Source organism: Danio rerio, chromosome 8, assembly GCF_052040795.2.
Source record: "Danio rerio strain M-AB ecotype USA chromosome 8, GRCz13ab, whole genome shotgun sequence".
Taxonomy (NCBI): domain Eukaryota; kingdom Metazoa; phylum Chordata; class Actinopteri; order Cypriniformes; family Danionidae; genus Danio; species Danio rerio.
The window spans coordinates 48156584-48181626 of NC_141028.1; positions in this window are offsets into that span (position 1 = coordinate 48156584).

Consider the following 25043-nt stretch of genomic DNA (forward strand, 5'->3'; position numbering starts at 1 on the left):
TTTTATTTGGGTTTAGGGAAGGAGGAGGGTGAGTCAGTCAGTCAGTCAAACAGTCAGTTGACAGCGGCCTCTGGTGCATTTACGAGAAAACAGCAGGTGCTATTGGCACTCGCGAGGTACATTTGAGATCTCAAAAAGCATATACAGTGGCCAGAAATGTTTATAGTGGTACATTTTCAGAATGAGCCTGGGTTGCATTTTTACCTTGCTGGATTTCTTTAAAACTTTAAGAACTCAACATTTTATAAAACTCTCATTTAAAAACAAAACAGAAAAGTGTATTGAAACCATCCATAACTATGCTAGACGTGTCAAAAGGTTTCCGAAAATTGTTTCATTTATTTGGTAAAAGCAGGATATACAATAGTCCTAGATTCTAAGATAACTGTTGGTTCAAATGAAGAAAGCTCGGGCAAACCAAGTGCTTGATTTTTAACAAGACATTCAATTCCAAGTTTCAGAGAATAGTTGCTTTGCTAAAATATTGCTAAAAAAAATTATATGACAAATGAAATTATAGGCCCATTGCCATTGATGGAGGTTGATTAACTGAGTAGTATTAATTTCATTAACTGGTAATGAATAATAAGGCATATTCATGCTGCTAATTTGAATGTGTGTTCACACAAAAGGGGACAAAAAGAGAGAGAGAATGTGTAGCCCAGGATTGCTCTCTCTAGGCTTTGTGTTATTTCAAGCATGTCCTGGTTGCTCAGTGATATTCTGTTTACAGGGCTTGCTATTATTGCCTCTGACTGCGAAGATTACTGCATATTAATAATGTCAATATTCATATAAGTGTCAAATAAAAGAGATGAATTTGGCTCTGCCCACAAGTCGGCTGTAATAAAATCTAATCCAGAGCTGCAGACAGTGTGCTTTCAGGCAGTAAGCTGAGTAAATGGGAGACAATTAAAGGAAGTATCTGCAAACCTATTTGAAGGTTAACAAATCCTAAATGCTTGTTTTGCCTCGATTCCAAAGCTAAGTGTGTAGAGCGAATCTACTGTGCAACAATGCAAAAACTATGCTAACGCTTGAAGCCTACATTTCTGCATTATGTGGGTAATCTTAATGTGTTATAATGCATATGTAATGCCTTATAAACAAACTTATGTTCAAAATGTATAAATATTCATAGCAGCAGTTGTAATACAATATTATATGTGGCTATTTAAGGTTATAACTTTTAAGTGCAAGGGTCGGCAAATTGGAGCTGTTTTCAAATCGATCGCACCATTACGTAGGTGTGCGATCCCCCCGCCCACCGAATTGATTGACAGCTGAGCGCATTAACATGTTCCGGTAGTCGCGTGTATATGTCAACAAGACCAGACAGACATACGCAAAGCAACCGGGAATAAAAGCTCTGTTCTGTTCGCTAGGATCAGCAATCATCATCAAATGTGATTAAGAGTAAGTTTCACATGTTTATAGTGTTTTAAAACAGAGTATGTGTGTAATTAATTACAGCGATTTACTTCAGCTTTACTTCATCAGCACAGCCGCGTGTCAGAACAATTATAAAAGAAGACGCTTCAATCCCGGTTTGTGGAAGTTAAATCAGGTTTATTTTGTACATTAGCATAACAGATATCCACACTGTACTTGAGGTTAGCCTTAACTAAGCTAAGCGCGCTCTGTCTGTCTGCCTGCGTGCGTGCGTGCGTGTGTGTGTCATCTGCCGTGTGCGTGTGTGTGTGTGTGCGCGCGCGTTAACTTTGTAACGATATTGTGTGTGACTCATCAATGCAACTTCACAATACTGATTAGTAAAGGTTAGTTCTTACTGTAGTATCTCACAAACGCTACGTGAGACCTTCTTCCTTTAAGTCTGTCTGTTGTCTGACGCAGCTGAGGGAGGAGGCATGTAGAAATAGTAGGCGGGAAAGACTCGTCTTAAAGGCGCAGTACGACAAAACCACCCCCTGCTGAAAATCAGTATAAAACAGCATCTTGTAAAAGGTATAATGAAAAATCTGATGGTTATTTTGATCTGAAACTTTATATACACATTCTAGAGACGCAAAAGACTTATATTAAATCTGAAAAAGAGGTAACCTAGGTGCCTTTTAAAACAAACCTTATCCTATGTTGTATAATTGCATTGGTAATTGTAACAGTAATAAAACTTAACTGTCTAAGGTTGTATTAAGAGTATAATATTTTACATCACAATGAGCAACTGTATCAGTTTTCTGTTATAAAGAACACCCACCAACCTGTCAAATGCAGGTAAGTTTCAGCTGTGGCAGGTTAGACAGCTACTTTCACTTGCCTCTTTGGCTGGTTGAAAATAATTTTTAAGTTGCCAGTGCTGGCTTGTCACAAAAAAAAGTAGATTGTTAGTTCATCAATATCTGTGCAAATGTGATCTTAAAATCAACAAGAAACATGACTGACAAAAATAACAGTTCGCACGAGACAAAGAAAGCAGGTGAATACCGGATAAGATGATCAGGCGCGTTGTGTGACACAGGCAATCTTCACTCACTGACAGGGGCTTTAGTGTTGTAGTTCGATGTTTTAAAAAGTGTGCATGCTCCTGTTCCCCTGCGTAAAGCAACCGTGCCTGGAAATGCAACTGGTGCAATCGGTTCACTTTGAAATAAACATGAAATAACTTCACAGTTATTTCAACATCAACAGTCAAGTTCATTCACAATTTTTATACATTAAACTATCACTTAAGCACAGTGAAGTCCAGGAACACAATATTTTTAAATCCAGGATATTTTTTTATTTAACTTTATCCAAAATAGTTCATAAATAAGTCAAAAAGCATGCCAAAATACAACATATGTATCTTAACATTGTCAAATTTCTTAAATTGGTTGAAAAAACAAAACATCACAAAAATTTGGAATAGTATATACAAAGATTGATTAATAAAACAAGATTCTGAGTTCGTTTTGGTCAGAACGTGCAATATTTATTTATTTAATTTTGCAAAACACTATAAATCCAACTTATGCTACATTCTACTACTGCAATACCATTAAGAAGATCTAGTGAATCAATGTTTTGTTTAATAATTAAGATTAAGTTAGTTAGATAAACGACTTGTAGCTTGTTACAGAAAGAGTGGAGGCTCCTTCTACACCGCTGCTGAAAACCAAACCTGTTTGATCAGAGCGGGCGGAGCCGCGGTGTCACAGTTCTTGCCTCTGTTGCGCAGTGTCTGTGACACAAGATCGCCTCACCCCGTCATATTTAATGAATTATTTCACTGTAATAATAATAATAATCATCATCATCATCAGGGCCTGACCAGCCACTGTGGCTACAGTTGTGTTTCCAGTCACAATTTCACGCGAGAAAAATGGAGCGTGCATCACAACAGCTTTTAGCGCAAGTGATCATCCTCTAATTCAGTATTCACAGAAATAATTTAAAGAATAAACTTACAAAGGACACTTAGAAATTTAGCCTTGCAGACAGGTATTTTGTGTTGGGTAGAAGAGCAGACAAAAAGGTAGTTTTTCACTGTAACCCCTGGCCTTCTTGACATCAGCTTGACTGACAGACGTAGGATAACTTTATCTTGGTCCACTTTTGTAGCGTTTTAATACATTTTTGTGAAGTTGAAGGCTACATCTTCATCTAATAGTTTTTTTGGCATGACACAGACCAACATTACTCTCATTACTGAGCAAACTCGGAGCACTTCGCTGGCGATGACTCTCTTCCCAGGGGATGCTGAGCTCGCGCAGCATCCTGAACGTTCTATAACTGTTATATCGCACTTTGTAAAAAAACTGGTCTGGTGGTATCACGTTTTGTGAAAAAATACATTTTGTAGTTGGCCTAAAATGTACATTCTTAAATGTTATTAATGGCAGCAATTGACACAAAGATTAAGGTACGTCTAAACGGTGAGTTCCATTAATAAAATCCAAATGTCAAACAATGGCGTTAATCGCGTTTTGCAACCAAACTCTTCACACACACACACAAACACACACACACATATATATATATATATATATATATATATATATATATATATATATATATATATATATATATATATATATATATATATTAGGGCTGTAACAATACACGATATGAAATCGAAATCGCGACACTCAGATCTACGATCCTGTGTCGCGGTGTGATAAGGGAGAATCACGACACACCCCGTGACTACCTTTCCAATAACGTCACGCGTGCCTGCAAAAGTTGAGCTAGTTGAAGAAGAACGTAAGGAAACACTTTTTTTTCGCTCGACATTACGAGCACTGCTCCGTTTAAGCCTTTGCTATATGCGTTTAGCCGGGAGAGCTCGCACGGAGCTCTTAGTAAGGGACCGTCTGAATGTTTTAGGAATTTAAAAAACAAATCCAACGTAATCCCGCTTGACAACAGACAACGGCAGAAACATTGGCAATGCTGTCAAAGCATTGTTGTTAATGTGGCTGCGCAGAGAGGGATGGGCGTTCACCAGATGCCCCGACTCCTCTGTAGAGGAAACTTTTCTGTAACCGTGCTGTGCGCTTTCTGTTTAACCCTTAGGGAGTTAACGTGTTACGTGCTGACTGACAGGTGCGCGATGCGTGAGGCCAGGAAACAGGACGTAGCTTTCAGTTAAGATGAAAACAGTTTCTATAGTTATACTTTATTTATAGATAAATGTATATGGCTCTGCATATGATCACTCTATCTTGCTGGAGTTTATAGCAGTTTTGCTTTACTTCAGGACGCAATAATGCCTCTCTGAAGGTCTAATCGCTGTTTTAAGTTATCCAGAGCTGTATGAATGTACAAATCTTGAATATCACAATAGTATTAAATATTTCAATTGTAACAACACAGACAGCAACACTTTTGCACAATCGATACCCAGCTGATTCAGTCGTTTCATAAGAGGACCGCGCTCCTTCTCCTCTTTTTTCCTTGTCAACATAAAGGCAGTGAGATGCGCCTTGTTTTCGGCCCCTTCAGGAGATATTTTTAGTGCATGTGATAATACATAACATGGAGGGTTGTGCGGTGGCACAGTGAGCAGTGCAGTTGCCTCACAGCAAGAAGGTTGCTGGTTCGAGCCTTGACTGGGTTCTCCTCATGTTGGCGTAGGTTTCCTCCGGGTGCTTCGGTTTCCCCTTAAGTCCATACACATGCAATACAGGTGAATTGGGTAAGCTAAATTGTCCCTATTTTATGTGTGTGAAAGAGAGTATATGGATGTTTCCCAGTGCTGGATAGCAGCTGGAAGGGCATCCACTGCGTAAAACATATGCTGGATATGCATGGTTCATTCCACTGTGGCAACCCCAGATTGATAAAGGGACTAAGGGACTAAGCCGAAAAGAAATGAATGAATGATTATGCATAGAAGATGTTGACAGATGTTTAAAATCTCTGCCTCAAATTTAACTTTTGCACACATTACATACAGTATCACTTTGTTTTATCTGCAGCACCACTGACTGTAAAATGTTTCTACTCAGAACTTGAAGTTTTTTTTTTTTTTTTTTTTTGACTGGTGGAGGACCAAGAAATGGCTCAGCAGCAGTCTCACTCTTTTCTATTTGGGTGCCCAAATGTATTTGAGGAGTTTCAAGTTAATAAAAAGTGACGGGAAGCTATGCTAAGGTTAACTAGCCTATAGCATATATCTTGGTCATTCACCTCTCACACCAGAGAGTATGTAAAAAGTGTATCATGTGTGAATATGTATTGAATGTATCATTTGTGTATATATGGAGTGTATCGTGTGTATTTATAGAATGTGGGCATATGTATGGAGTATGTATATGTATATAGTGTAATATGTGGTGTATATGTATAGTGTGTCTGGATTCACCACCTTCCAGTATCTCAGTGGGTAGGTAATTCACCTCTCACACCAGAGACCCGGGCTCTATCTCAGACGCTGACAAGAGTGTATATGTATAAAGTGTATCATGTTTCTATATGTATAGAATGTATCATGTGTGTATATATGGAGTGTATCATGTGTGTATGTATAGAATGTGTGCATATGTATGGAGTGTATAGTAGAGATCTGCGCGGGACTAAATTTTGAATCCCGCTCCCGCCCGCACCCGCCAGGTTTTAGCTCGAACCTGACCACTCCCGCTTATATTAAGAATTTATTGTCCCGCTGCCCGACCCGCCCCGTTTTCTGTCCGTCACGCCCGATCCCGCTAAACAGCGGGGGAGAATAAAACCGAAAATCCCCCAGCTATACAGTCCAGACAGCCAAGCTGTCTGTATAAACATACACACACAGACAAATCTCTTTCTCTCTCATACGCGCGCGTGCGCACTAACACACACACCAGCACCAAGCAGATACACAGGCGTTTGCTGTTATATCAACTCAAAGGCTTGTAATACCATGTATCAAGTACCAATGTAATACCAAAAGGTTTTATATAAAGGTATTACGGTCGCCGCATCTGGCCTGATTGATTCGGGCCGGAATCGGGCAGTGAGTCCACAAGCATCCGGAGTCCGGCAGCCGGAGCCGGGCTGGGTGGTAAGTCTCTGGCAGGTGAGAATCTAGCCGGAACTGGCCCGAGTGTATTTTGCTATCTGGAAATAAGCTCTCGCTGTCTCTCTCTCTCTCTCTCTCTCTCTCTCTCTCTCTCTCTCTCTCTCTCTCTCTCTCTCTCTCTCTCTCTCTCTCTCTCTCTCTCTCTCTCTCTCTCTCTCTCTCTCTCTCTGTCATTCGCGCGCGCGCACTAACATACACACAAGCACCAAGCACACACACAGGCAAAGCTCGCTCTCCTCTCTCTCTCTCTCTCTCTCTCTCTCATTCGCATAGCAATATCCGCGATATTGCTAGACAGCCCGCTCCCGTCCCAAATTAAACCAATTACCGACCGCTCCCGCGATTTATTCGGAAATTTATTCCCGCACCGCAGAAATCTGGTCGGGTCCTGCGGTGCCCGCGGGAATGCAGACCTCTAGTGTATAGTGCATGTATGTATAAAGTGTACTGTGGGCATATGTATGGAGTGTATATATGTAAAGAATGTATAATTTGTGCATATGTATGGAATGTATCATGTCTGCATATGTATGGAGTGTATATCTATAGTGTGTCTGGATTCATCAACTTTGAGTTGCTCAGTGGGTAAGTGATTCACCTCTCACACCGAAGACCCGGGTTCTATTCCAGACACTGACAAGAGTGTATCATGTATAGAGTGTAACGTGTGTATATGTATGAAGTTTATCATGTGTGTGGTGAGTGTATATGTATAGAATGTGTCATGTGCAGTGGAAACCGGAGCACCTGGAGCAAACCCACGCCAACATGGGGAGAACATGCAAACTCCACACAGAAATGCCAGCTGACCCAGCCAAAGCTTGAACCAGCGACCTTCTTGCTGTGAGGTGACAGCACTACTATATTATGTCAAAACTAGCTTTTATTTTGAATGCAATTAATCCAGCACTAGTTACAACATATTATGAGGTTAATTAAAAGGCATTATGCACTTAAAATACTGCATTGCAATACCCAAATAATGCATTATACATACAGGCTTAACCTCACAGGCTTGTTAGCAAACAAGCAACAATTGAGGCGGTCAGTGTGCTTGTCCAGCCACAATAGACATGCTGCTGTAAGCATGATGCTACAGTCCAGGCTTATAAATGTTTTCACTCACTGACTCTCATATGTCCTATTGCAGAGTGCTTTCAGCCCTTAAGAGAATCACTTGTTAGAAGAAACTTTGAGCTTCAGCAATGCAATAACAAACAAGAGAATTGTTTTTTTTTTTTCTTTTTCTTTTTTTCTTTTTTAGAGCTGAACAAATTTCTTTGCTCCTGGCCCAGTTTTCTGAATCTTTATTGGTAACAGAAATGAAACATGTCTTCCCATCTATAACTATCTATTATAGACTGCACTGCAGGCCAATTTAATTTGAGGCCACAGAGTAAATGATGTGACGTCTGGTGGCCTTTAAAGTTGATTACACATCTTAGGTTGAAAAACGACTCAAACACACAGTGTTCGGAAAAGGAAAAATAAGGCACATTTAAACATCAAGAGGGTGGCATGGTGGTTCAGCAGTTAGCACTGTCATCTCATACGCAAGTTCTACCCATGTTTGCTTAAATGCTCCGGTTTCCCCCACAGTTCAAAGACATGCGGTATAAATGAATCGAATAAACTAAATTGGTAGTTGTGTATGTGAGTGAAACTGAAAAAAAGTGATGTCTGCAAAACTGTTGCAAACTATTTATTTGTGTTCAATTTAAACAAACAAACAAATTCATTTGTTTATGTAAATTTGTTTATATTCTGCCCAAATTAATTGTTTACAACCACTTAACTTAAAATAAAAATTAAATCAAAGAAATCATCTTTGAATATATATATATATATATATATATATATATATATATATATATATATATATATATATATATATATATATATATATATATATATATATATATATATATATATATAATGACTGGGTTAATTAGGTTAACTAGGCTGGTTAGGGTAACTAGGCAAGTTGTTGTATAATGATGGTTTGTTCTGTAGACTATCGGAAAAAATATAGCCTAAAGGGGCTAATAATGTTGACCTTAATACATTTTTATTAAAAACTTTAATTCAGCTTTTATTTTATTTATTAAATAAATAATTAATTCAATTATTGATTAAATAAATAATGTATTTTTATTTAATTAATTAAGCTTTTATTCCAACCGAAATAAAACAAATAAGACTTTGACATCAAGAGTTAACCTTTGGTTAACCCATGACTTTGGTCTAATGGCCCGTTTCCACTGAATGATACAGTATGATAGGGCTCGGTTCAGTACGTTTTAATTGCCTTTCCACTGTCAAAAAGTACTTAAAAGTGAACTGTACTATAATACTTTTTGGGTAGCCTATGCAAAGGGTACCTAGCACAACAAAAGGGTACCAAAATGCGGAGCAAGACAAGCCACTGAGCGCTATTGGTTTACAAAGATATGTCACTCGCTTGTGCAACAAGCCATGTGAATGAAAACAAAGGAATCGCTATTTAAAAAAAAAACAGAGCCGAGACATTACACTGTAATAATATATACAAATAATAACAAAACCATGGTCGATCCGAGCTAAAACAAACCTTGTCATCATCTTGATGAACAGCCATAAAGCCAAGAAGAAGATTAGAATCTACACTGTACCCCGTAATTTTTATACAAGGCCGTCTAAAGCACGAGCAGTTTATCTTTCTTGCGATCGCTCTGAGCGCATCTATATTTTAAATAATAAACTTCTTGAGCTGATAATAATAATTATTGAAGTGCTTCTGACATCTGATCCTTTTAGAAACAGACAAGCACTAGACGAAAAAGGAGAAAGCCGGAAAAACAAAGGAGCAAATGATTGTTTCAGCAACCGAAGACATGAACAAACTGTTATGTTTACTTTGACATTTCGAGATTCTCAGTGAGAATTCTCAGCGAGAATAAGTCGACTGAAACTTTCTGTCATACATCACGCCCAACAAAAGAGTACCATTGTTACCCTTTTAGGAGTTAACACGCAAGCCTGATAAAGGTGATCCGTATCGACCCGTACTGTACCACTCAGTGGAAATGGGCCATACGATAAAGAGCAATAGGGAGTAAGAAAGCACCTGTAGGTGTAGCAGTAGTTGATCTGCCTAAATGCTAACCGGTTAGCGCAATATCTTTCAAATACAATCCGTCCCCTTTCGTCCAAAGCCACACCACCTGAAATGGCGAACATGCACATTAAAGTGGACAGAGACTCACTAGATCATGCCATTCATCAGTTAGAAAACTTTATAGTACTTTATAATAATACAAATCTGAATGAAAATCTGTATTATATCTAGCATGTTTTGAGTTATGTAGTTAGAGCTAGCAAAACTTGTCATCACTTTATCAACGGTCTCACACTCCGCCATGCTTTGTAATAAAACGATTACTGTATGCTGGAATTACATTTTTACCAAGCCATATTTACATGCTATTACAGACTATATATTTAAAGTAGCATGGAAAACAACATAGGCATCGCGTCACAGGATGTCATTGTTCAAAAACTAACCAATGTCAATAAAAAAACTGCTTCAGCTCAGTAAAGCAGGCTAGACGGAATAGGGCTGTAATTTATGTTTTGTTGTTAAACTAAATAAAAATCTACACTATTGATGCAGTACAAGATCTCTTATGAAATTGTAACTCCAATATTGATTTAGGATTTTTTTTTATTAGTTTTGATTCAGCATTTGTTATTAGTGCTTTTACTTGTGTAACTCAGACTACTTATCAGAAATAATTATTGGCCCTACAATAATTTAATTGGATTTTTTGCTTGTTTTGTTTAATGCCTTACCCAGAATAGTTTAAATGAATACTGTATAAATACATTTAGATCATTTACTTGATCTAAAATTTTAAATACTATGGTTATTTAGATAAAATACATATTGTTGGATAAGTAGAGGCTAATCAATGTCTTGCCATGTTTTAAAAGATTTTAATTTACAACATGGAGGCGAATGAGTGCGCTAGCCTCTGCAAAGTACATTAAAATCCTATAATGCATGGCAAGTTGCTTATCTCACTTACCCGTTGAGTATCTCACTTATCCCATGGTCATTGGCTAAGGTAGGCCTCCGTTTAAACTACTTTTGCTCTTTGCTGCACAATATTTGGATTTTTGTCAGTTATACATTTTAGATTTTCTAGTCCCTCCACTGAATCAGCAGTGACAGACGGACACAGAGAGACATAATGTGCGTGCTGTTTATAGCTGCTAACTTTAAGATAGGATTTCATCAATCAGGTCACAGGTGGACAAAAAAAAAAACATTGTAAGTCACACCTGGAGTGTGCTTCCAGTCACATTCCCAGTCACACATGTTTCTTTTGTCTGCTTTCTACCACTTCTTTGATGAGGGAGGATCAGTCTGTAGCCTATGTATATTGGCTTTCTCTTAACGTTAACATGAAATAACCTTTAATGCTGCGAAAGCTGGGCTACCTATAGCAACATTTCTGCAATTTACATGTCATAATAAACATACAAATCTTATTAAAAGTACCAAATCAATTAAATACACTTCAGGAATATGTTTCTTTGAGTTTATAGCTAATGAAATTAATGATAATTTACTTTATTTCCTATCAACTTTAAGCCTTCACACTTTATTCTGTTTAGTTGTACCATGCTGTTTTTTTGTTTTTGTTTTTTTTTTTAATAAAATTTTGAACAAATGTTTTTGAACATCTAAAGTAAATAAATCATATAATTATGCCTCTTTCTAATCCAATTATTAGGCTAGGCAAATTGATCTCATGGAATTGATATAACAAAAAGAATGTGACTGTTGCTTTGAGTAGAATAGCTTTACGATTATTAAAAACGCATTAAATTCTAGAACAATCACAAAATATGTTTCTTATAAAACACAAGTTTAAAACACATAGTGAATTTTATTAAAAAACTAATTTTGAGAAGATCACATGCTTATGTTTGCTTTCAACCGGTCCCGCATTTATTTAATTTTTGATTCACCAATCAGATGATTCCTAACCCATTATAAATACCCTAAGTTCCATATAACAGCCATCTTTTTTTGAAGAATCCCCTCTTCCACCCCTACTCCTCCTCCTTTCCTTTATGGGTGGCACAGTGGTTAGCACTGTTGTCTCAGCAAGAACGTCATTGGTTCTAGTCTTTACCAAGTTAGCCGTCATTTAAGCTGTCGTTTAATTTAGCCTCGTTTCCCGCGGGTTCCCCGGTTTCCTTCCACCATTCAAAAATATGCAACTTAAGTTAATTGACTAATCCAAATTAGCACCATAGACATGCTTCTAGTAAGTAATTATCTCTTAAGAGCAATCACTATCTGTTTATTTGCTACTATAGCAGGGAGGTTTTCCAGAGCTACCTGAGCTCAAACTCCCCTCTTGCCTTGCAAACAGGAGGGAGCCCTAGGCTCGAGGATCTTATTAGCTCAGTGCTCTCTTCCCCGGGACAGCATGCCAAACAAGCTTTATAATCAATCGTCAATTAAGTGTGAACTCTTGAGAGACACATTTTGAAGAGAAAATTTATTTTCACGACTGTTTGACATTATTCTATAGGTCAAAAATCTTGTCTCGTTCTCATGAACCCAATGTCGTGTCTCAACTTATCTCAAGGTGTAAGCATCTTGTCACACCCCTAGTAATTTGTTATCTGTCTTTCAAGATCATTTGCAAATAAACTTGTGCCAATTTGCCTAAATTTCCTGCACATAAATCTGAACATTGGGTGAAATTAGATTCAGAATTCTCTTGTTTTCCCTTTATTAATCAAGGGTCACGACAGCGGAATGAACCGCCAACTTATCCAGCATATGTTTTATATCTTTACATCATTCCATAATTCATCCATTCATTTTCTTGTTGGCTTAGTCCCTTTATTAATCCGGGGTTGCCACAGCGGAATGAACCGCCAACCAATCCAGCAAGTTTCAAGAAATTATAAATAAATAAAACAGAAAGAATACAGTTGTTATTACACTACCATTCTTATTTATTTTAATATGTTTAAATTCTAAAAGAATTAAACATGATTGCAGTATTATGCCACATTGTAAATATCAGCAGTCAACACAGCAGTGCATTAAAGCTTTGTTTAGTTCTCCAGCACTTACATCATGACTCGGTTGCTGTTAAGTGGACACACTCATGGCGATATCTTGAACTTTGAGAGACCTGCAGTGAAATGGATAAATGAGGGGAAGCTTTCTATGAATCTTGAATACAAATCTGGACAGGAAAGGGCTGCTGGCGGACAGTGGTGAAGAGAGGAAGAGAGAGTGATTGGAAAGGCATCAGATGAGAGGAAATCATTCAAAACCATGCCATTATACTGTATTATGCGACGGAGGATCATTTAAAGTTGCTTATGGGCCTTGACTCGGCCATTGTTATGGAAATGTATAGTTCAGGCGTCCTTGGTGGGAATAAGCCATTCAATCAAACGCAGTCATGTCAGTAGCAGTTTGGGGCCCAATATGATGATAATTTAGTTGCAAATATTTCTGTTTAAGATTTATTACTTGATCCGACTTGACATCCACATGAAAGAATATATGAAACAAAACTATGCTTGAAAGTATAATGTGGGATATTACATAACACATCTATATGAGAGGTTGTATATTAGACAAGGGAATGTATTCAGTTTTTTAATATATCATGATAATGCACATGCACAATAGTGATGAAGTGAGCACTTTAAAATACTGTGAATTATTATTTATTATTTAATGTATGTTGACTGACAAATCATAATCTAGGTAAAGTACCATTACTTAACAAATAATATAATGCAAGTACACTACCTGACAAAAGTCTTGTCATAGATCTCAATTTTAAGAGCAACAAATAATAACTTGACTTCTAGTTGATAATTTGGAAGGTAGCTTTTTCAGAGGAATCATCGGTGGAACTGCATCCCAATCATCACAAATACTGCAGAAGACCTATTGAAACCCACATTGATACAAGATTCTCACAGAAATCAATCAAGTTTGGTGAAGTTTGGTGGTCATGGTTTGGGGTTACATTCAGTATAGGGGTGTGCAAGCGATCTGCAGAGGGGATGGCAACATCAACAGCCTGAGGTATTAGGACATTTGTGCTGTCCATTACATTACAAACCAAAGGAGTGGGCAAGTTCTCCAGCAGGATAGCGCTCCTTCTCATACTTTAGCCAAGACAGTTAATGGCAAATGAAAACGTCTCAAAAAAAGAAAACACACTGTACAGTTGAAGGTGTAACATCCATTCATAACGTTTTTTTTGCGCAGTGACGCTACTTTGAATGAGCCCAATTTACTATACATTAAATCAAGTTTTCTGCTGCAACGTCAGTTATTAAGCATGCGCTAAATTGCTGAAAAACGTGAGCTGAAATAGTTGCTGTCGTGAGTGGATGCTTCTTCAAGTGGACATACAGACATTACTTTGATTTCATTGAGCGTAAAAACTAAAATATTAAATGCAGTCAATGTCCAGTCTCTAAAGAACTTTCGACTGCTATTAACTCGACCAGCAACTTCTTCAAACACTGAAATAGAAAGCATTCTATGACAATACTCGTTGCCATAGAGGACACCGGCACCCCAAAACACAGCGGCCTACTCTAATTGAGTCGAGTCTAAGGCCACAGATAATTCTATAATATATATATATATATATATATATATATATATATATATATATATATATATATATATATATATATATATATATATATATATATATATATATATTATGTACATTTTTTTTATATATAGAATTATCATTACTTATATTAATGCAAAAGATTTCTTAAGTGATCTTAGCATATCACTCCAGTTGTTACATAGTTTTCCAGTAACATTTAGGATTGATTTCTGTTGTTTATTTAGAATAATAATTCATTTATTCATTCATTTTCTTGTCGGCTCAGTCCCTTTATTAATCCGGGGTCCCCACAGCGGAATGAACCACCAACTACTCTGGCATATAATTTACATAGCAGATACCCTTCCAGCTGCAACCCAGTACTGTAAATTGGAGACTATATTTACTATAATTGATCATTTAAGACTTTTAACATTGACAAACAGTATTACTGAACATTGCTCAACCTGAAAATAAACATTTGAAAAAGCTTGATGGGGACATTTTAAGATGACTAATTTATAAGCAAGGCGAGCAGAGTTATAATAAAATCAAAAGCAGGAATATAGTGTAATTTATCAGATAATAAATCTTTATGCTGTGTCCATTTAGTTAATGTCTTTCTAGAATGAAGCCGTTCAGTTTTATCACTACCAAATCATCCCTCCAATATTTAGTTTACACCATTTAAAAACGCCTTCAAAACAGTTGGTTGGATCAAACTTATTTGTATGGTGATGCTGACCATATTCACCATCCTCTAAACAAACTATGCTGGATACCAGACAACTTTAGTGAAATCTTCAGACTGGATATCTTCAAAAGCAAACAATCCTCTGTGTTTCTGGTGGGGAATTTCGATCAGCTGTTATCAGACATCTTGATATCCAGCTCTCAGTGGGTCTTTCTCTGATGGAAATAAATCGGCCTCGTAGAGCTTCTCAATTTCACACTAACTGTAGCTAAATTACCTCGCATCTGCGTGTCCACCTGGTAGCTATCTAATGAAATGTTTGCCATGGCCAAATTAATTGAATTCAACCCCATGCTGCCATTTTGAAATAGCTAGATATTTTGCTGCTTTTGGAAGATAACTGGTTGACATTTGTATAGGCATATGTCCTGGTGCTCGGGAAGATTTTATTTGTTGTTGTTGAGACCACCTTCAAGCATGCAAAAACACCATGAATTCTGAGAAAATGACTAATTAGTGACAATGGGGGATGCGTCTTCATTTACAATGGGAAGAAGGTTTTTAATTATAAACAACAGAATGTATTATTATTATTATTTTTTTTTAAATAGATCGTTGATAAAAAAAATACATGTTTAACAAATTTTGCATGGAAATGTGCAAAGTAAATGTACATACATTTTTTTATTATTATTATTATTATTATTATTTTTTTTTTGTATTTTATATTTGAGGAGCTCAGATGCAAAACCCTCTAAATCATGCCAAAAGTAGGACCCATGGGGCCAGTTTTGGCCTATGGGAACCTTTTGGCCTGCCATTCCTTCTGAAAAGAGAGTGAGAATGATAGGGGGTTGGTTTGGGCAAATTTTTGGGGCTGCCTTTGACAGAGATTGTCTTTTCAAATTTGACGTAATCTTTTGTTTCTTTGTTTTATTGCTGAGCTACAAAAAAGCAAACTGAAATTAAAATATTTAATTAAATGTTGTAAAAAGATGTTTAACGTGAATACTGTCACTTGATAAATGCACAAGTTTCTGTGAGCAAATTAAGGTAAAGGCAGGAGCAGCTTGACTGGTGGATTCCACGTTGAGCACCACTGTATTATAAATGGAATTGTTTCTGTTTTTACTGTAATAAGTTCATTTTAAAATGTTTATATTGCATTATCTAATATGATTTAAAGCAGTGTCTTCTTTTTTTTTTTTTTTTTTTTTTTAAATATTACTTTTGGAAATTACCCATGGTGAATTTATTATAAACCGTTTGGTATATATTCGACCCACAGCCCTCAATCAACTTTGGTTTTTGGCCCTTGATATAAAAAAAGTTTGGGCACCCCTGCTCTAAATCCATCAGAATTTTATTTATTTATTTTTTATTTTTTTGTAAATGAGCATTTGCTATCAGGCTTCTCTGATTAGGTTAAGACGTTTTATTTTATAGATAATGAAAAGGTTATTAGCTAGTAAATAAAATGACTTTATTTAATAAAAGTCACTTTAGACAATTCTTTGGTTTTTAACAAGGTAGATTTTATTTTGCGTCAAAACCAGCTAAATCCACTTGTGCTTTTTTGCAAAAACCTCTAAATCCACCTATTGAGACAAGACCGTGTAATTAGTTGAAAAATCACAGAAGATGTAATTAGTAGGTATTTTACCAAACATAAAACACTTTACACAAACCACCTAAAATGAAAAAACAGATAAATATGTCAAGTAAGTGATGGTTCACTTCACTGTGGTGAAACAGGGACTATGCAGAAGGAAAATGAATGAATGACTGAATGAAATCTATGTAAGTGCATTAATCAATAACATTAAAATTGACATTGGTTAAATCTCAACAATCTGTTGTCATTTCTGATATTTGAGATTTAGATTTACGTAAGCAATGTAAACAAATAAAACACAAGGTAGGCATACCGGGCAAACTGGGAATGCCTCTCAGAAAATTTTAGAAGCTGTCATTCATTCATTCTCACCATACTCAAGGTCTTGTTCTCATTTTTGTCTCTTGTTTATCCTTATAGCATAAATGTGGGATAAAGTAAACAGTTGCTGTTTGAAATAAATTTTTTTTTTCTTCTAAAAACTATATTTGTAATGCAAGTAACAGACTTACATTGAGTTTAGTAACTGTAATAAAACTACACAAATTTAAAATATAATTTGTTAAAATACTGCGTTCCTCAAAAGTGTAATTATAATACAGTAACTCATTACTGTGGAACATGCTACAAGCATGTGATTACATCATAAAAACTGTAGGAAAATAGCGCACTGTAAAAAACAAAATCATCCCATTTGCAGTCATTAAAACAGAATCCATCTTTGCTTCTAAAAATGTAAGACGCAAAGCTTTGGAATGGTTTGACAAAAAAAAAAAAAAAAAAAAAGCATCATAAAACAGGTGGTTGTCCAGCCACTGAGCATCTGTTACCAGAAATTTGCAACCTTATCCACGCCTCCTTTTCTCTGATTGGTCCACTGCTTTGGAACCGACAGTGATAAGCAGCACTGTTGTGATGGTTGATTTTTTATTTTTTTTACACAGGATCTAAAAAAAGTATCGCTTGTGATCTTTTCAAAGACCTGAAAAATTAGTGTAACAGTTACACACCTCCATCAAGCACATTTAAAGCAATTGAAACTAGGGCACTGGAAAGGCAATGCGTGTTCTGTGTGAATTCATACTCTGTCACTTCGGTGTGTTTGCTCCAATTTCCCCCACAAGTCCTAAGACATGCACTATAGGTGAATTGGGTTATCTAAACTGTCGATAGTGTATGTGTGTGAACTGGATTGTATAAGTGTTTGTTAGTCATGGGTTGCAGCTAGAATTGCATCCTCTGCGTAAAACATATGCTGTATAAGTTGGCGGTTCATTCTGCTGTGGCGATCCCTGAATAATATAGGGACTAAGCCAAAAAAAAAAAAAAAATGGATGAATGAATTTTATCCACCACTGCTTACAAATACTTTAAAAAAGGAAACTTGTCAAGATAGTCTTAATTGATGTCTTTGGTATAGTTTCTTTTTTTATTTTATTTTTATGCTGTAAGTGTGGCGGGCCTTATAATATTGATATACACTACCTAACAAAGGTCTTGTTATTGATCCCAGTTGTGAGAGCAACAAATAATCATTTGACTTCCAGTTGATCATTTGGGAAAAATCGTTTGTTGAATTACATCCCAAATACTGGAAAAGATGTAGTAAAACCTGCATAGATTCTTCCCAAGATTCTCATAGAAATCAGGCAAGTTTGGTAAAGAAAAAAATCATGGTTTGGGGTTACATTCATTATGGGGGTGTGCGAAAGATCTGCAGAGTGGATGGCAACATCAACAGCCTGAGGTATCAAGACATTTGCGTTGCCCATTACATTAAAAACCAGAGTAGAGGACAAAATATTCAGCATAGTTCAGCCTTCACATCAAAGCTCCTAAAAGCAAAGAAGGTTAAGGTGCTTCAGGATTGGCGACCCAGTGACCAGATATGAACATTATTGAGTATGTCTGGAGTAAGATGAAGGAGGAGGAATTGAAGATGAATCCAAAGAATCTTGATAACCTCTAGGAGTCTTGCAAGAATGCTTTCTTTGCCATTCCAGATAACATTATTAATAAGCTATTTGAGTCATTGCAGAGATTTATCAATGTACAGTTGAAGTCAGAATTATTACCACCCCCCCCCCCCCCTTTGAATTTTTGTTGCTTTTTTTAATATTTCCCATATTATATTCAACAGAGCAAGGAAATTTTCACAGTATGTCTGATATTTTTTTTCTTCTGGAGAAAGTCTTATTTGTTTTATTTCAGCTAAAATAAAAGCAGTTATTATTTTTTTAAACACCATTTTAAAGACAAAATTATTAGCCCCTTTAAGCTAACTTTTTTTATCGATAGTCTACAGAACAAACCATCGTTTTACAATAACTTGCCTAATTACCCTAACCTGCCTAGTTAACCTAATTAACCTAGTTAAGCCTTTAAAAGTCACTTTAAGCTGTTTAGAAGTGTCTTGAAAAATATCTAGTAAAATATTATTTACTGTCATCATGACAAAGATAAAACAAATCAGTTATTAGAGATGAGTTATTAAAACTATTATGTTTAGAAATGTGTTGAAGAAATCTGCTCTCTGTTGAACAGAAATTGAGGAAAAAAATAAACAGGGGTTCTAATAATTCAGGGGGGCTAATAATTCTGACTTCAACTGTAGTTGTCCAAGCTCATGGGAATCATACACAATATTAATTTATTTTTCCATATATTTTTCCATTATACTGTACAGTAGTTCGGTTAAGTGACAAGACATTTGTCCTGTAAAGTCAAGACCTTACTGTCCTGAATAAATAATCACAAATCAAGGCATGATCATATTTTATTTTGATAAAATAACTGTAATCTCGAGGCCTTTGCCTTTCAATTACGCAACTTCTGATACCAAATGATCAACTAGAAGTCAAGTTAATATGTGCTGTTAATAAAACTTGGATGGGTGACAATACTTTTTAAAGGTGGTGTATTCACCATCTGTTTTACATAAAAGTCTTGTTTTTATTGCTCTATGCAAGAGCGTAAAAAAAGTGTGTGAGAAAGTAGGAGAGAGAATGGAGAGGTTGTATGGAAAGTCATCTTAGGCATGGCATACTCCTGTCTGAGCAGATTACTGGCTGCACTCCTTTATTTAAAGTGACCTCAATTAATCAACTTTAAAATGAGGCTATGAAGTTCATGTGCACTGTTATACATCTGACAGAAATGTTGCATGGGATCTTATACTGTGAGTGCACTAAAATTGATCTAAATCAAAGAAGTCTGATCAATCTTAAAAAGTAAATTAATTCAAGTAGTACTGCCCCAGTACTATGCACTGTACACCCAGTGAATTATATTTCCAAATCTCTTTTTATTATAAAAGCCTGATACGTCACCTTGAATCTTTATTGGGAATCTGAAAGAACATAAGAAGACAGCAGGATAAATCGTAAAACTCCTCTGGCTATAATGTCCTCCAGCAATGGTCTCAGCTGAACCGTTGGCTTCTGGGCATCCTGTGCCATCTTTTCATTTAACACAGATGGATTGGCTCCGCACAAACGTCTGAGTTGAAGAGTCGGACTGTCTGCTTTTTTTATAATTGTTTTATCTGGTCAGTGGCATCTGGAAGAGCATCCTTTCCAAAAACTGCTGCCTACTATTATAGGAATGCCAAGTCTTTTCAAACCTGTCGAGCATGACAAAAAAATTGGCTTTTAATCTGTTCGACTGTGACGCATAAGAGTTTTCTTGCAACAAAAAAATCTCTCAAAGTTTTCAATTCTGAAATAGTTCAGTGTTGTATATGTGAACCGAGACCACCTGTATATCATGAACCTCAGGCTATGATATATCTGACTCGTTGTTGTTCTGTGCAAACTTGAGCTAAAAATGTGCTGGTGATATTTGTTTATAATAAACTCATCAAAAAAAGAAATATAATTCAGTCATTGTTTACTCATCCTCCACTTTTTCTAAACATGTTTAAGTTTATTTCTTCTGGTGAACAGAAAAGAAGACTGAAGAATGTTGGGAAAGTAGTCATTGACTTCCATAGTGTTTTTTTTTGTTTTATAGCATAACTAGTAAAACTTACTTGAGGGCTTAACTGAGCCCTGCACAGTTTAGTTCCAACCCTTCTTCAACACACTTAACTGTGGGTTTCAAACAAGCCTGAATGACTCACTTAGTTTGATCGTGTGTTCAATTAGGGTTAAAGGCCCATGAAACCCCCCTGTTTCAGCAGGGTGTTTTCACACCTCTACTTTGGTATAAAGCTGCGGTCACACTTGACTTTTCTCCCCATAGACTTTCATTCATATGCACGCAAATGTGTCAGACTGGAAACGCAGGGTCATGCGTTGTGTTTCGCAGGTTGCTGCGGTGCAAAGTTCAAGCTTGGTGAACTCTGACCTGCGAAATCGCATCGCTTAACTGAGTGAGACCAATTAAGGATCAAAACACGACCAATGTTTGTTTCTGCACAAAATGCGGCAAAAATCCTTCACGACGTTAATAGTTTGATTGTAGTGCTTACATGTTTACACTGGGAGAGCAGCATTTACAGCAGATTATTCAGTCCATAATATTGTAGTGATATTAACGTACTGTAAACTTTATTAACTTAGAAATCATTTGACTAAGGTCCGTCTTTAAACACTGAAAGAGTACTGCTGACGATACGAACTAACTTTGCCTCTAAATAAACAAACAAAGACCACTGGTCACTCACCAAATCTGTAGAGACAGGACAATCAACACTAACTGGAGCTGCATCTTTATTAAAAGGAGACGAGCAGCAAATTTGGATTTCACCTTTTCCAGAGGAGAAAAACTGTCGGGTAAAAAATGTTCAGTAGACACGTATTTCTGCCGCACGTCGCATGCACTGTAATCCACACGTGAGTCCAGCTGCGCTCTTATAACAGGAAATGAAAACAAAACCTTCACTGCAGCAATTTATAAAAGCAACGACAACCTTTGTCTCCAAACAATTCTTTTTCTTCCACTTGCTTTGGCAACACAGCGTGGCGTCTATCTGCCATCTGAACACTGTAACAGGTCTTCAAAACTATCATGTATTTTAAAGAAGTTGCACCGCATACACAATAGAGCGTGTTAATTGTTGTGAACCAAGTCTTACCCATGAATGAATGCAGCTCACTCAGAGATGTCACAAGGTACTCCCAGGTACAGACGTCCAGTCTACATGCTGGAATACACGCTAAGATCTCATGGCCGTGACGCAGCTTTAAAAATTCGTTTCAAACCGGAAGTATGAATTTGCTCGAAATAACACAAAAACAACAAATTTTCACTTTTTAGTGAAATATGTGTGTCCTAATAGTGTTTTTAGCAGTGTGGGACACATATACGACTGTCAACAGTTAAAAAAAGTTTTTGGTGTTTCGTGACCCTTTGTGCAGAGCTGTGGCCCTCAAGGAACTGTGTTCTGGTATTTTGTACTATGGATTTCAATGGTTGCTTTAGTCTTCAAAATAACTTGTTTTGTACTTTATAAAAATGTAATCAAAGAAATAATTCAAACAGGCAAAATTACATCATTAACAAAATGTCTGTGATTTTGAGATGTAGGAGTTTAAGTGCCTGCAATTGGTAGTTGGAGAGTTTTAACTTAAACCGATTAGTTTTATACCAATTTAGTGTTTTTGATGACTTGTTATATTTAAATATCTATCAGAAAGATAGCAGTCAAGATCACTTTAATGAAAAAGATGCACCTGCCTATCACACTGAGATAATTTGCAACAAAAATATATACTGTAAAAACAATCTTACTGCCTTTATTTATTTTTGTAAAATCAAATAAACTTTTCTTGCTTTTTTCAACTTGCATCAATCAGACAAATGTTGAAACATGGACCACGTGTGACCACCATGGTGTCTATCAGATGTTGGATTTTGGTAGTCATACCTAACAAAAAAAATTTAGTATTTGACGTTAATATGACATTGGTTTAAGATGTTGGCTCGAAATTTGATTTTGGTCACTTGCCAACACAACCTAAAATCAACCAAGTATCAGCATCATTTCACGTCGTTATTGGACATCAAAATAACATTGTCCTTAGATGCTGGTTAGACATTGAATATTGGTCACCTGATGTCACCTCCTAAAGCTAACCTAATATTAATGTCTTATGATGTTGTTTGCCTGCTGGGGCTTCGCTTCTACTTGCTGAAAAAAAGCAATTGATTTGATAGTAAAACAATGTAATAATAAACTACATTATTTTAAGACAAAACCATCCAATTTACTGACCAGCCTTGTTTTGAAAAATCTTTATTGAAACTTGAAAAAGATTCTAGGAGATCCAGTATAAGACTTTCCTGAAGAATGAATGCATGTAATCGCACTTCAGTAAATCAAGAAGTATTACTCAAATCAGCAAAAGTGCAATGCTAATGTTCATTTATTATTGCCTTGTAGCCCTATGTATGCAATATTTTCTTATTTACGATTGCTTGAGCAATTAGTTTTTTATTCCTGGCACAGATTCCTGACTATTTTCAAAAATATATAATTGAATTACTGTACGCTGTGACTGATTGTTCTCAGAATTCACTAATATTACTTTGAAAAGTGTTTCTTCCTGGCAGCGCCATCAAAAACACACTGAATCACTCCGTCTGAACCACTAATGTGTGTGTGTGTGTGTGTGTGTGTGTGTGTGTGTGTGCATGTTTAGATCACAATCTCTAACTGTAAAAAGGCTGTAGAGAAATTAAAGCTTTAATTTAAGAGTGTAGCTTCAAGTACAGACAAGACTGCATTTAAGCAATGATTACAAATGATAGTACTAACATAATATTTCAGATAGAGCCTAAGAAATGGACATTACATGGATGATTTCCTTCCCATAAATCCTTGGAAGATTCCAACTGAACACCAAGCGGGTATCATGAGATCTTAATGAGAAAAGAGTCACACGTGCATCAGATAAAGCAAAAAACCATGAGAGACAGAGAAAAAAGTCAATGTATCGAACAAACTCAAGTGTCTTATAAAACAGCAGCACAGACAGTATGATAAAATATGTTCAATAAACAGACTAATTTATTTTTAAACAATTAATCCATTGAAAGCAGATGTGCTAATAAAGAATTTGAGTCAAGGTGCCATTGTTTAGCAGCTTTGAACACATCCGCGTATATCTAAAGTCAACCTGCTCCTTTTATAATTAGTCATTTCCAGCATTATACCTACCTAATGCCTAGGATGTTGTAAGCATTTATGGAAAACCCTTTTTTTTTAACTAATGCTACTAACCTGCAGCATGTTGTGACATTATAGCTGTTGATGAGATTGTGTAACCCACCCACCTGTGGTATGTTTCCTCACCTGCTGCCGTAATGAATGTGTTTACCGTGTCACTGAAGCAAATTTGATCATTCAAACTATTCATAGTCAGTGCTGTTTTGTGAACCGCAAGGTCGGTGATGTAAATGTCGCTCTGGTTAATCTCAGACGTGAATGGAAAGTTAGTTAACCCTGCTGAAAGGAAAGTACACCTTTGCATAGTTTTAAAAAGAATGCTTATAATGGAAATATGCTTGAAAAGGCTATATTTCAAGCATAAGATGAATCCAATGTGTGTTTGTGTTTAGTTTACTGCATGCCAATTGATATTAAATACAATGTTTTGTACATTGCATTTATCTATTGTAAATGTTCACCTACTCCAAATCAAAAATCTCCACTGTATGCATTTGAAGTTCTTTAAAGCTGAATGAAAGACTGGAAGTAGACATTATTCTAGTATGCACATTTCTAAAAGTTTATAACTTTTTTATTACGTATTTTGAGCAATGTAAACTCTATGAATAAATATTTTTTCTTTAATTATTTATTTATGAAAAACACAGGTACACTAATCTCAATATCTGTGATTCAGAATGCAATATATTCAGCATTAGAGTAGATGGCCTTAGACACTGAGGATTATGGGATTTAGGCTACTCACCTCAGAATGCATCATATTCAAGTGTCCTGACAAAACCCCTGTCTCTAGTAATTGGTAGATTTCCATAAGTATATTCATTCATTCCAGGTTTTGCCTGAGTTAAAAAAGAAACAAAGTGGCCTGTTTTTGCAAGTGCATTACAGGTGCATTGTGTAAGATTGACACTCAGTGATTGAACTTGGTATTGCAGTACAAGTTCAAAACACTTTTTCACCCACTCAAATGCAGGTTTCCTGATTGATGGAATCAACATGAGCGAGCGTACCTTACTGTTCAGACTAGAGGTCTGCATTCCCGCGGCTGTCCCGTGGGTGCCGCAGGACCCGACCAGATTTCTGCGGCGCGGGAATAAATTTCCGAATAAATCACGGGAGCGGTCTGTAACGGGTTTAATTTGGGACGGGAGTGGGCTGTCTAGCAATATCTCGGATATTGCTATGCGAATGAGAGAGAGCTTTGCCTGTGTGTGTGCGTGCTTGGTGCTTGTGTGTGTGTATGTTAGTGCACGCGCGCGAATGAGAGAGAGAGAGAGAGAGAGAGAGAGAGAGAGAGAGCTTTATAGCAAAATAGCAAAATACACTCGGGCCAGTTCCGGCTAGATTCTCGCCTGCCGGAGACTTACCACTCGGCCCGGCTCCGGCTGCCGGATGCT